Genomic DNA, 14,150 nt, shown 5'->3' on the forward strand with positions numbered 1-14,150 from the left:
GGGACTGTCTGGGCTCAAAAGCAACTTTTGAGTGATTTGATAATTTAATGAAAAAATGAATGACATAGGAAAGCCTTGTCAGTCCTAGGTTCCTGCATGACAGCAAGACCTTTAAAACAAAGTATAAACTCCCTCCCCTTCAATCTGCAATGCCTCCCACAGGAAAAGCTCACCATCACACACATTTTAATCCATGGGTGGAGGTGCTGCTCCTTCAGCTTGTTACAGCAGATAACTCTCCTGTTTCCAATCCTCCATTATCTGGCTGTCTTTCCCCACACCTCCACCCATGCTAGCAGGTTCTTTGTTCTCCAGGGGATTGCTTTTGCAAAGGGCAAAGAGTGACTGAAACAGGCAGGAGGCACCTACCACAACTACTTTTCCTTCCCAGGTGACTCCCAGTTTTTTATTTTCCTACGGCACTTTGTGTGCAGGGGGAACAAGGGTAAAGAGGCCTTTAAAAGATAGTAGGGAACTGCTGTGGTGGTTTCAAGATGGAGCATGCAATTGCTATTTTTGATTGTGTTAACCCAGGCGTAATTATGTAATTATCCACAAAAATTTAGTCAGAGTTTTGCATATCTAAATCATTAACTTTAACAATTGACAGACTGCTTTGATTAGTATTTTCACAGACTAGCATAGCATACATTTGTCAGCTTTCCTATGATTAGTTGTAATTTGGAATTTGTTTATGCAAAATGTTTTTATTGCTTGTTTGGGGGGGAGGGAAAAAAAGGAGGGCAGAAAAGACATGTTTATCCTGTCAGGAGATCCTACAGAACTTACTAGGGATGCTGCAAATGTATTTTTGCTGTGCTTTAATGTCATTTATATGGTAACTGATACAGCAAACATTGGCTTGTACTCGTTAAGGAGAACATGAACTCTTGGTGAGCACCTTTTGCCATACAAAATATTTTAATCAAAGTTTAAGTAAATGAATTCAGAAGCACCTAGCACTTTATGCAATGATGTATTTTAAGTCTATTGCTTTCCAAAAACAATACTGGTGCATCATGCAATCAATGTGAACACTTTAAAATGCTGCTTGTGTCAAATACTATAACGCCAGCTCAGCCTTTTCATTCAGCATTGTAATCGATATCATAATTTAAGATGCAGTTTGTTAAGCTAAGCAATAATTAATGATTCCATCCTGCACCTGCTGGTGGATCGGTTTCTGTGTTAAGCCCTCCAAAAGAGAAATCTGAAAGCCACATAGTTTATCCTTCACAAAGCAAACCCTACTGTAGCAGAATTGTGTTGACATGAGGAACCACAATGACTTTTAAGTACTGTGGTGTGGAGTCTGGTGATTCCTACGTTACCAACAGAGGTAAAGTGCCAGAAAGTTTTCACTTCCTTACTCTGATTCCCAAGTGAAGGACACATGTGACAAAATGCATCTTAAAACAATGCATACATTACCTCCAGAGATTTTGACTGGATTAGTGCCACCATTTTTCAGCAGCTGGTGGGCACAGTTTTTCTCTGGCTGGCAGGGAGTTCAGGTAGGATCACAATTCTTGCCTTGCACCACCATTAGAACTTCCATATCCTGAAGCACTAAGAGTCTTTGTGTTATCCTCTTTCATACAAATAATTTTAAAAATTGAGTAAACTCACTGCTTTTTGTGAAAATTCTCCTATCCAGCAGCCTCTCCCTGACTAGTTAATCAACTTTCACATGTTTTCTCAGAGAGGCAAGGGAAGCATGTTTTGACTTCATAACCAATGACAGATTATGATTTACAGCTTCATCTGCCCCATGGTAGCTGCAGTTCTGTAATTACAGTTAAAACTTACACACTTTCCATATGATCCTCAGAGACCACTGTGATGGACACAGCATAAATCCCAGATTTGCAGATCCTACATATGTCTAATAACCTCACCCAGTCAGACTTCAGTTTTCCTCATCAGAAGAGGAGGTTTGCTTCAGAGACACATGAACAACTAATGTGAAAGACACATCAGATGGATTTTTTTATTATTATTCCTAAATCATTTAATATATAGATATATAGACATAGATAGATATAGATATATAAAAATAGCACGCTCTCATTAGTAGATTATCTAAGCCTCATCATTCAACATTCTCTACTCAGGTACCTGATACCCAGTTTTAAAATCTCACTTCCTCAGTATAGCTGACTGCTGGCATATTCACTGCATCAGCTCTCAAAAGGCTGGCTTGCTGTTTGGAATTCACGGGGAGCAGCCCCGTCTGTCTTTGTAGGAATTTTGGCTGTATGACTGAGTACATGAAAATCAGGGAAGCCAAAAGAAAAGAATGATCTTTTACCTGAGTTTCTTTCACCACTTGAAATCCATTGAAAGAGAGGCATCTTTGTAGCACAAGCTGTTGGCAACTCCTCTCTCCAGAGCGTATCATCAGTCCCAAGCTTGCAGTCTTTTATTCTTTTAATTTTAATTGGTTGCTCCTGCCTAGAAACCAGTTGGGAATTGAATTGCCTGTGTGTTCCCCATGCTCCAGAGCAATTGCCTGTATATTCCATGTGCCTCCAAGCAGTTGCCAGCCTGCTCCTCATTATTCCTAGTAAATGCCAGTAATCTGTGCACTGGTGTGTAAAACTTAAGAGTACTTGATTGCGTCAGGAAGGAGAACAGCATGAGTTGTGGTATATATTTCTATTTCCACTTTACCTTAGGATATGCACTCTGTCCCAGCCTTCGGCCTCAGCATCGTGAGAACAGCTCATCAGGGGGTCAGGAAGGAGAAGCATCTTTAGAGGACCTAGATCTGCATGGTCTTATGGATGGCCCCAAGCAATGTCCCAAAATTCTTGTATCACCTATTTCTACACCTCACCTGTCCATCCTGCTAATGCTGATGTTAAGACAACTTTGCACCGCTGTCATCCTTACAGCAGGATTAATATCTCGCAGAGGGTTTGCTGCTGCAGGGTCACTGTTTCCCCATGAAGCTGAACAGGTCTCAGGTTCTGCCTGGAAGGGAACACTACAGCACTAGTGCCCTATCATCTATTCCCCTTGAGCCAGGTAAAGGCACGAGTAGGCTAGGCTGGGTGGCAGGGATGAACAGAAGCCATTAATTAAATAGCTCCTCTGTCCCTTTTAGACAGGGACAGGTTTATGAACCCCATTTCGAGATGAGTGGTTCCTTCTGCATTAAGTGGGATAAGTTAGCACAAGAGAGACACAAGTATAGGAAGGAAGGACAGCAAATTTGACTCTTCTGTAATATGTTCTTCCTACCCGCACAACTTCCAAGCAAATGAAAGAAAGATAGCAGTGACTCACTTCCTCCAAGATTATACCGAGAGTGAAGAAAATGCTGCTCTCCAAATCACCAATCTGTGCAGAGCTCCTGTCAAAGCTCCCATTACCCATCACTCTGGATCTAGCCTCCAGGCCAGGAAAGCCATGCAGAATCAAAAGGATATTTCCAGTGTTTGATTATCAGGAGCTGCAGTTGTTCACAAAATCTAAACTAAAATAAGACTGCATTAAGTGCCTGTTCAGAGACTGACCACCATATAGGAGTCTCTGTGCATCAGACACTTTTGCAGCCCAAATCAGAAAAGTTACCCAGAACTCTTCAGTCTTTTTTCTGTGTATGGGGATACTTTTGTCATCTCCTCACTTCTTTACATCCTTCTCTTCATGCTGCATTTTCCTGTGACTATTCCAACAGCTTTTCCATTCAGTGGACAAGGCAAGAGCTACAGATGTCATCCATCTGGACCTCTGCAAGGCCTTTGACAGTCCCCCACAACATCCTCATCTCTAAATTGGAGAGATGGGCAGACTATTCCATGGATAAGGAATTAGCTGAATGGTCACACTCAAAGAGTTGCAGTAAACAACTTGGTGTCTGGATGGAGACTGATGCCAAGTGGTGTCCCTCTGGGATCTGTACTGGGACCAGTAGTATTTAATACCTTCACCAATGACACAGAAAAAGGGACTGAGTGCACCCTCAGCAAATTTGCATGTGACACCAAGCTATGTGGTACAGCTGAAACACCTGAGGGATGGGACACCATCCAGAGGGACCTGGACAAACTCAAGAAATGGGCCCATAGGAATCTCATGCTATTTAAGGAGGCCTAGTGTAAGATCCTGCATGTGGCTTCAAGTGATGCCAAACACAAATACAGACTGCGCAGAGAATGTGTTGAGAGCAGCCCTGAGGAGAAAGACTCAGGAGTTGGTTGATGAGAACCTTAACATGAGAATGAGTGCTGGCAGCCCAGGAAGACAACCATATCCTGGGCTGCATCAAAAGGAGCCTGGCTAGCAGGTCAAGGGGGATGATTCTCCCCATCCACTCTCTCTGGTGAGACCCCACCTGCAGCACTGCATCCAGCTGAGTACAGGAATGTTGCGAGCCCAGAGTAGGGCCATCAGAATGATCAGAGGGCCGGAGCACCTCCCATATGAATACATGCTGAGAGACTTAGGGTTGTTCACCCTGGAAAAGAAAAAGCTCTGGGGAGACCTTATAGCAGCCTTAGAGCGCATGAAAGGGTCTTATATAAGAAAAATGGGGACAGACTTTCTAATACAGCTTGTAGTGATAGGAACGAGGGGAATGGGTTTAAACCAAAAAAGGGTAGATTCAGACTAGATATATTAGAAGAATTTTTTTACTGTGAGGGTGGTGAAACACTGGAACAGGCTGCCCAGAGAAGCTGTAGATCCCTCCTCCCTGGAAACATTCAAGGTCAGGTTAGACAGGGCTCTGAGCAACTTGATATAGTTGAAGATGTCCCTGCTTATTATAGGGGGGTTGATCTATATGGCCTTCAAAGGTCTCTTCCAACCCAAACCATTATATGATTCCCTTTTCTCACCTCTAATTCAGTTGCCTCTTGACCTATCCTAGGTCCATGACATTAGCCTCCCCATAATGCAACCATTTTTTGTCCTGATGATGAGCCAGCCACACACTGCCTTGCCTTATTCAGTTTAGGAACTGCCTATTACAAATCCTCTTCCACCCTTCTGACACTCAGAGCTTTCCTACTTTAGTGTACTCAGAAGGCCTCAGAAGCAGCAGTTCTCTGCAGAATTCTTTTCTCTGAAATGTGAGCTCCATAACATTGTTGGTTGTATTTTCCTTTATCAAGCAGCTCCAAAGGGGAATCTATATTTAAACAAAAGTACTGTCATAAGAGATATCCTACTCAGACAGTAAATCTCAACTCTTCATGTAATCTGAAGCTTCTAGAGACATTCATTAACTGTTATTTCCAGTACAAGTGCAAATGTTTTCCCTTGAAACAGTTTGGCTGTGGGCTTGGTTTAGGTTCAATAGTGTATAAAGATGGTAATTCTTCACTCTGTATTGAATTACACAGTAGTCCCTTGAATAGGCTGGCATGGTTTGTGTGAATTACTGCTACTTCACCTCCCAGACTCCTTCCTTTGACAGAGTGGGCAGCTATTTCACCCTGCTTCGCAGAGCTTGCTACCTCTCTGCTTTCATCAGGATGAGGCTCCTTTCATTTCCTGCTGCTTCATCCCCCTTTGCTCACAGAAGAGCATCTGGCATTTCTCTAGGTCTGCTGCTGTAATGTTCCTGCTGCTCCTCCCTGTGACATGAGTACAAGGCTTGCTGAGAAGAAGAGATGGTACAAAAACAGACTTACTTTCTTTCACCCATCTGCTTACCCAAGTAAAGACTAAGACTGATTTTTCTGCTAGGCTTAAATTCCGAGTGACTAGGACAGTCCCTGCAATAAATCAAAAGCTTCCTCTTCATTTTTTTTTGTGGTGTAGTGCACACTAAAATAATTCAAATTTAGTATCCTTTTTTAGTCACCCATTTCAAAGGAAAACAACTTCTTTATCAGCTTCTTACTCCAATTTCTTCCTTTCTTCTGGCTCCCAAATTCCTTCAAGTACACCACAGCAGACTCAAAATGTAAAGCAAGGCACTTTCACAAGAGGTCTTGCGGAGGACCAGTGTAATACAAAACATCATTCTGGTAGTAATGTTGTTCAGTAGCTATCCAACTATTTTCCATCAGTGGGAGTGCTTAGATCTATCTCAAGGAGAATCTGACCTCTAAAAGAGGCATATTGCCCACTTCTGTGTGAAACATACACTGCATCCTATGAGCAAAGAAGGCAGACTAACCTTTGAACCACCGGCATTTCATAGCTGGAGCTTCCAAACAGTGATGGGGGTTAAATTGGCACTGCCAGACAAGATGCCCGGAAATGTAGGAACACTGGACTTTGAACCCTTCCTCCTAAGAGCCACAGCTGAATCTCCCAGTTTCTAACACACTGACAGAATTCTCTGCTCTTTTCTCTTTCAGACATTTAAAAGGAAGTGTGTTTTCTCTTCCATGAAATTTGGGAAAGGAGGGATATGTCTCTCCTTGCCAGCAGAAAAAGCAAGGGCTGTCAAGACACCTAAATCTGATCATCTTCAGTGCACTAGCAGGGCAGGGTTTTGTTGGGTGGCTGCAGTAGCACTGTACAAAAAACACGTCAAAAGGAGCCATTTAAACCCATGTAAATCATGTTCACTGACGTATAACCACATCCATCACTCCTAAATGATATGCCAATCCAAAAAGTGGGGCACCAGATCCTTTCATCGTGCTCAAAATGAATACTAACTTACCCTCCTTGCATCTTCAGGGAGTTCTATGCCTCTCAGTTTAACACAGGTCACAGAACGTGACTCCTCAATATTAAGCAGAGCCCAGCACAGGACGGCGGTGGCAGTGTTTGCAGTGTTGTTCAAACGCTCCTCATTTGACAGTGCCCTTCATTTATAGTTAACGAGGATGTGACAGCCTATTCTCCTGACGTACCATCCAACCACACGCAAAATCCTGCATGTGCCTCGCACTGCAATCCTATTTTTATCAGAATAGACATGTGCACTGAGGCTTTAACCAACAGCTGAGACAGGGTTTTAGCGTGAGATTTTCAAACCTGTCTCAGGTATTTAGAAGCACAAATTGCACTGAAAGACTAATTGAACTGTGCTTCTAAATCCCTCAGGTGCTACTGAAAATCTCTCCCTTAATAACTTGGAATCTCCTAAAGAGTAAACCTCATCGAACTTAGATGGGTATGCAGATCCCAGGGTTAAGATTTGAAAAATGCTCTGTACTGGCTTAACTCCCATTGACTTCAGTGGGAACAGAATTAAGTTGACATTGAGCCTTTTTGAAAATTCCCCTCCAGGTGTGTTTTCTCCCTTTGAATTTGAATAATCTGTTAACTGCTGAGATTGCTTTTTGATGTATCAGTATGAAGAATTTTACAGGAGTTTTTCACCTGAATTTTTGGTGAAATTAGACTCGAAAAACTGCAGTGTACGCGAAAAACTTTATCTGCTAAACCTACAGAAGGAACTGTTTATTTTCTGTATGTGTTTTGCTTCTATTATTATTATTATTATTATTATTTATCCTTCAGCAGCAACACAGGAACTGAAACCACAGACTTTATTGTGGGAGGTGCTGTGCATGGTCTGTTAAAATATTTGTACGATACACAGGCAAGCTGTCTAACTTAACACTAATAGTCAGACTCCAGAGAAACCAAAGAATCATAATGAAGATCCCCAGCAGGTGTAATTATACAGCAGCATTTCAGTTACTATTTCACCTCCTTGCAGACATTATCAGGAGATGGGGATTTCCTTCAACTCCCCTGAATGTTTTAGTTTACCTTTTAAATTAGCCCTACTTACAAGTATGACTAAAGGGTTGGTTTTTTTTAATGTTGGTGGGTCCCTCACTACAGTCTCATGGGCTGCACTCTACTCTCTGAGATGCACAAAACACAAACTTTTAGGGTTACAAACTGTATTTGCTTTCAAATTGAATAACACATTAGGGCACAAGCTTTGCTTCTGCGATGCAGGTTTTAACAATACAAGTAAAAGGAAATAGACAGTGAGGAGCCCTCTATTTTGCAATAGCATCACTGAGGACAGACTCTCTATGGCTCAGACTCCTTACGAGAAAAAATAGCTGCACTAACAGCGCTTGCAAACAGCACGATAACCACTCCTTTGTTCCCACCAAAGATACAAGAGCAGAATCCTGTAAGAGAAGTCATCTGATATGTCAGCTCATTAAATTAGTCAGAATGGGTGAATGGGGAAGAGGAATATACCATTGTAAACGTATGTTAATTAACAAATGCTAGAAGAGAGGCATTTAAATGTATGAAAATGAATATTAATGAGATGAAAACACCTAATTATTGTGTATCTAATGGTATTATCCAGAGCATCCAACAGAAAATGCCTACTTGTCATGCATCTAAGGCAACAGTGCGAACCTTCAGACACAAAGATTCAGTGTACGTATAGATCATATTATGACTTTAATTACAGACCTTGCAAAATATCTGCACTGAAACTTGAATTTGGAAGGATTTTTATTTATTTTTTTAAAAAGTTAGATTTCACCAATTTCTTAAATCATTGTTGCACTTCAGAACTACATGTTTCTTTGTAGTGCTTCTGAAACATTATTCTGAAGTGCTTCAATGTCTCTGCCTGCACATCTCCATTTTGCAAGAATACAATTAGGAATGGTGGGCTGTAAACTGGCCTGCAATGAAGTTCTGAGGAATTTTTCATGAAATTGCATGAAGCTAATAGCTTTCTGGATGAAATTCCTCCCTTTGCAGACAGCTACCTGGAGAAATCTTGAGAATCCTGAGTTAAAAATAGTGTGAATTCCTGGAATTAAAGACTGCTTCATAATAAATATGCATTAGAAAGCTGAAATAAAATTATACAGGCCACTTGAATTCTATTACTTCCTAATTACTCAGTGGTTGGCTTCACAACCTTAATGTTCTTTTAATGTAAGTTTTTCAAGGTGAGGTTTTTTGGGGTTTGGGTTTTTTAGAGTAATTGCAGATAGAAAGCAAATTTCTTGATCCCAGGTAGGACAGAAGGAGTTTTTCTTTATAGGCAAAATTCTAAACTGGCACAGCTATGCACCTATTCCCTGTCCAAGATTCTAGTGCATATGCCAAGAACATTTACATAGAAGGGGATATTTTAATGACTACTCTCTGCATGGTTTTTGCAGTCCCAAGAAGACTAATATCATTCACACATACAATCAATGAAATCTTAGTCCTACCATCAAAACAATTAGTAAAAATAGAGCACATTAACTTAGTATTTGAGCCAGAATTGATTCCCAGAAGATAGCATTCTCCTCTCTCAAAACTGAGTTATTAATACATATATAAGAACCAATGTGACAAGCACTTCAGATATACCTTGACATATATATTTACTGTCACTCAAAATGACTTACAAAGCATCATATTTTATAAAATATTATATCTTATTCACACTTCTAATTTTCTTACGAGACTGTCTTTTCATACGGTTCTTACCGAACTGTAACAAAAACGTCTGTGAAACAGAGATACACGATTCTGGTGGATTCACCTTATTCACTAAGCTTTTTATCCTTTCAGAGAAAGAAATTAAGTTAGTTCGTATTACTTACTTTTAATAAATCCATGCTGCCATCTATTTACCACCCATATTGCTGTAGTTGCTCCCAAACTGATTGCTTTACTAATAACTCCAGCAACGTGCTTGGTACTGAATTAAAATTAAATGCACTGATTTGAAATCACCAGACTGTCTTCTGTTCCCATTGGCAGGTAACTGCTGTTCACCTCAACAAACTGAAAAATTCGAGTAACAGCACCTGTGTATTTTACATTACTGCATGTGTTAAGTTCCTCAGAGGGATTTCCCAGCCTCATATATAGAAACCATCAAAGCACTTTTGCTACCACAGTTAGCAGTGGGCAGAACAAATCTGTCAGCAGTATTTTGTACTGCTTGGAATACCATTGAATTTCTAACATAAAAAAAAGTTTCCAGCAGTTACAGTTTAACAGAGGGTTGAGTTAACAGTCCTTGAGTTACAATTTCTACAGGGAGCAGAGCCACGTTGTAGTGTCATGGTTAAACTACACAGAGGAGTGGTATCAGCATCTGGTATGTGGTACTAACCCCATTTCTTGCCCATACTCTCTGGCTATGCAGATGGCTTCAGTAAAAGGCACTAGTGTGCTTCAGGTAAGCCAGCTCAAGTTAAAAATACTAATAGTAGTGTATTTGGTTGCAAATAACTACACTTTTTTGTTATTTTTCTCTCATGTCTGTTTGAATCTATAGCAATAAATTGTATCAATACAGGCTGGTGCATTTCTTACATGGGACCTTTTTGCAAGCAACTAGAGTAACTGTACAGTGAGGGTGAGGCCTTTTAAAAACTAAGACCAAATCCTTGCTTTTACTGGAAAGTAAAACTGTACACTGTATGGAACAGGGACAGATGCCTTCAAAATGACAAGAAACAATACCAGCTCTGTCAAAACGAAATTTTTGGGTCCAGGGAACTTACCTACTTCAGGCACAGGAAGCAGTCCTGCATGGTGGTTAGCACTTTGACCTGAATGGAAGCCAGTCACAAGCTGTGGTAGTGCACATTTTATGGAAGACACTTGGTCCCTCATTCCCCCACAGACAGCAAAAACCATAAATCATATCCTCTGTAGAAAAAAATGATGTAAATTCATTCTGAACAAAACTAGAAATATATTTGTAAATGTTCAATTCACATGAAAAAGAAAATTATCCCTTTTCAGAGGATTTACACAGTCAATATTAAACTACTGAGCAGAAGAGCTGAAGATATTGATAGCCAGTAATGCAGATGAGATTGCTGTTAATTGTTAACATCTCCTGGGCTACGCTTCCTATGTCCCTGCACAGATGATGAATAAAATTATTTACCTATTCAAATAATGAGAGCTATGCATTTTGATATCCACATACACGGTAACTCAGACCTCCTCTGAGACCCCTACCTGTAATTAGGAACAGATGTAGGATCTTGTTCCTGAATTGATAAAAACAAATTTCAGCCCTCCAATGATATATGGCTTAGTGGCACAGTAATGGGAAGAATACCTCTGCAGAAGAATTCCCCTTTCGGCACTGGATCTACTCAGCTCCCCTCTGGCTCAAGAACCCTACTACTTTAGATCCAGTGCTTTTCCATCACTGTTTTGGGACACTCACTGAAGCACAGGTGACACAGCAATGCATAGCAAGAAAGTGACAAGCAGTGTTTATATGACTTCACCTCTGATAAAGAAAACCACATATCTGTACCCTTCAAAACCACAGTAATTCTCTAACACTTCTCCATGATGGAGCCATTTAAAATTAAGTATACACCACATTATGTGCTTTCAGCAACAATTCTCACAGCTCAGCATGTGCAGCTGGGGAACACTCTTCAAATTATTTCATGGGGGAAACTCAAGATGACATTCAGCATAACATACTCCATTCTCCAAATGTCACACTACTGCAGGAGAACACACCCACCACAAAGGTTTCATGAACTGAAAGTAGCTGAATTTCTTACTTTGCATCAGCTGGCTGAAATAACCCAAGGGATTCAGGTACCTGCCCATTCTCTTGCTCTCTCACATAGCTATGTATTGGCCCAGCAGAGGAGTAAAGGCTCTGAAGGGAATTTGCCATCTATACATGCTGCAGGCTGACCCTTCCCCAGTCAGATGCATCACTTGGACTACCCCATGTGTACTAGCCCCACTGGATACTCCAACAATAACAAGTCACTGAGGGCCTATGGCCAGCCCAACCATTCACAGCACTAGACCTGGAGGCGTTCAAATAAGTTGCTGTGTTCATTTTCATCAAGTGACAAGTAAAGCTGCCTTCCTTCATGTTCCTTTCCTGACCACTAAATGTCCCTCACTTGATTTACCCTCATCCAGCAAAGCTTATAATTCCCACTGGCTCCTGGCATAGGTGACTGAAATTATGCCTTGTGAAAACCCAGAAGAGCTGCAGCTCCTCTGGTCTGTAGAACAGAGACAGAAATTTGTATTTACTGAGGTCACCTCAGTACAAGAAAGTTGCACCGGTTTCATTTAAATCTGACCGAAACAATTCAAGTTAAACTGATGTGAATGCCTTCATACATCTTTATTTAAAGATGTTAAATGGGAGTTTACTTGATTTCAAACCTAATCCAAACCTAAAAGAAGTGACCAGATGAAATAAGACTGTCCATGCCACATTTTCCATTGGTTTAACTAAGCAGGCTTACCAGTAATCTTTGTGGAACTCCCTCATGTATACATGGTCTGAAAATACATTCGCTCTCCAGCATTACCCTTCTTCATGCCAGGAGAATTTGCAGCTGGAAGGGGCTCTGGGGAATCTCAGTGCCTAGAAATAAAAGGATTGTGGAGGAGAATCATAGCTGCTGTGCTCACCAGCCCTCCACGGACATCGCCTAAATTACCGTAATTAATAAGGGGGAATATTTCTGCGCTCCTCAGTAGTTTATAAATGTTACAAAAAAAGGAATGTTTTATATGTCCCCTGATGGGTTTTAAATGTTAATAAATGATGTGCAAGGAGGTATTTTACATCTCTCTATTTAACAGTGAGCTGACAGCTGCAATTATAGGCCAGTCTCTGACCCCAGGAATCAGGAACCTGAGGAGTAAATGGAGTAACTTTCTTCCAGAATAACACAGTGCATTGGGATGCTGACTCAGTGTTTAAACATCCAGACACAGAACCAAGGTGAGACATTTCTGACACCCTGGAATCTCCCTTGGCTGCAGTATGCACTTGCCAGTCACTGGTACCTGCTTACTTTGTCACCAGAGCCCAGTGCCACTCTTCCAGTGGTAGCACGAGCTCGTCATCTTACAGGTACAGGAGAGAGAATAGAGCAACCAGTCAACTTGCTATATCACTCATCTGCTGTGGACTAGAAAAAGAGCAGGAAGACTTGGCATGTCCAGGATAGCAGAGGTGGACAGGGGCATTGCATATGTCACTCTTCACTTCATGTGCTCTTTCACTCTTTTGGCCAAAAAACCTATAACTATTGAAACACTGCAGCATTCTCTCTGGTATGAGGTTTCTGTACCTGCACACGTACCTGCACCAGCATGAAGAGTCTAGGAGCATCCCTATCCTTTCAAAAGGTAGCAAAGTGACTGCTCAGTAATGCATGCCCCAGCAGAAAGCCCCACTAGTTTTCAGTAAGCCCTAGTTACTACTCTTCCCTTCTGCTCTGCCCAGCCCTCAGCAGAACAGAGCTTCTACGAAGTTAAAGGCAGCTTGAAGCAGTATTTTAGCTATGTATGTTTCAGGTTAAAACCTTTGTTACAAAGTAACAGCAGAGGAAGAAGAATCTTTGTTTTTGCCAAGGACCTAAATCTGCTCACAACGCTATTCCTGCATGGCTGTGTATTTTCATCTTCTTCTTTGTCTTACCCAAAAATAACCTTTGGTCTTGATCCTTAAACTGGCTGCGTTCACTGTTGTTAGTGTGCACATTCATTATCCCTGTTAACCACTGAGGTACTGCCTAAGGCAGCACACAGCTGTTTTGAGGCACTTTAGTCCATGCTGTATGCGCTGCTTCACTCCATAGGAACTGCACCCCACTGACAACAAAAGGCAACTCTGACACTGAATGAAACCAAGCAGAACTGTGAGTAGCATCTTGCATTTCCACTACATCATCACAAAGGTTGAGGAATGGGTTTTACAATTCCATTAAAATCCAACAATGTAGTATTTTTGCCACTGACAACCTCTTGCTTTCTTTTATTTTAGAAGGGCAGAAGCCGAAAATGCAATATATTTGATTTATTAGGAAAACTAATTTTTTTATTATTTCGCACCTTTTTTTTTCCTACATGAGGGGTTGTAACTAATTTCTTTCCTCCTCCACTTTGTAGTGTTGGATTGGAATAGGGTTTGCTCAGCTATTAGAATTATAGTTTTCTTTCAATTACGTCTCCAAGTGCACCTCTGCAAAATTAGAAGAAATTTTGGGTGGAAAGAGCAAAGGTTTTTTTCAGATTTGGACAGAATTAGGTTAACATTTTCAGGGCATTTATGCTGTATCCAATTACAGACAAACACCATTTAACATCCTTTATTTATATATTCCTTCTGTTTTGCACAAAGGTTTCTCAGCTGTGTCTTAGGCATTAGGGTCTTATTAAAGTTAGAGTCTTTAGTACAGAATTTCTTGGACTAAGTCATAGCTGTTCTTCAGTTCCTGTCT

The 14,150-nt window shown here is 41.0% G+C and overlaps 1 long non-coding RNA gene across 1 annotated transcript in view; it reads right to left on the bottom strand.

The window, feature by feature from the left end:
* The window catches only part of LOC108447280, a 51,653-nt gene extending 38,439 nt beyond the window's left edge, over nt 1–13,214 (bottom strand). Inside the window, exons 1-2 of the long non-coding RNA XR_001862752.1 lie at nt 12,162–13,214; nt 10,419–10,566 (exon numbers count right to left, since the gene is read on the bottom strand). This is a non-coding gene — a long non-coding RNA (uncharacterized LOC108447280). The remainder of the gene's footprint in view (nt 1–10,418; nt 10,567–12,161) is intronic.
* Nucleotides 13,215–14,150: the final 936 nt, after the last annotated feature.

The sequence above is a fragment of the Corvus brachyrhynchos genome, unplaced genomic scaffold (genome assembly GCF_000691975.1).
Source record: "Corvus brachyrhynchos isolate BGI_N302 unplaced genomic scaffold, ASM69197v1 scaffold175, whole genome shotgun sequence".
Lineage (NCBI taxonomy): Eukaryota > Metazoa > Chordata > Aves > Passeriformes > Corvidae > Corvus > Corvus brachyrhynchos.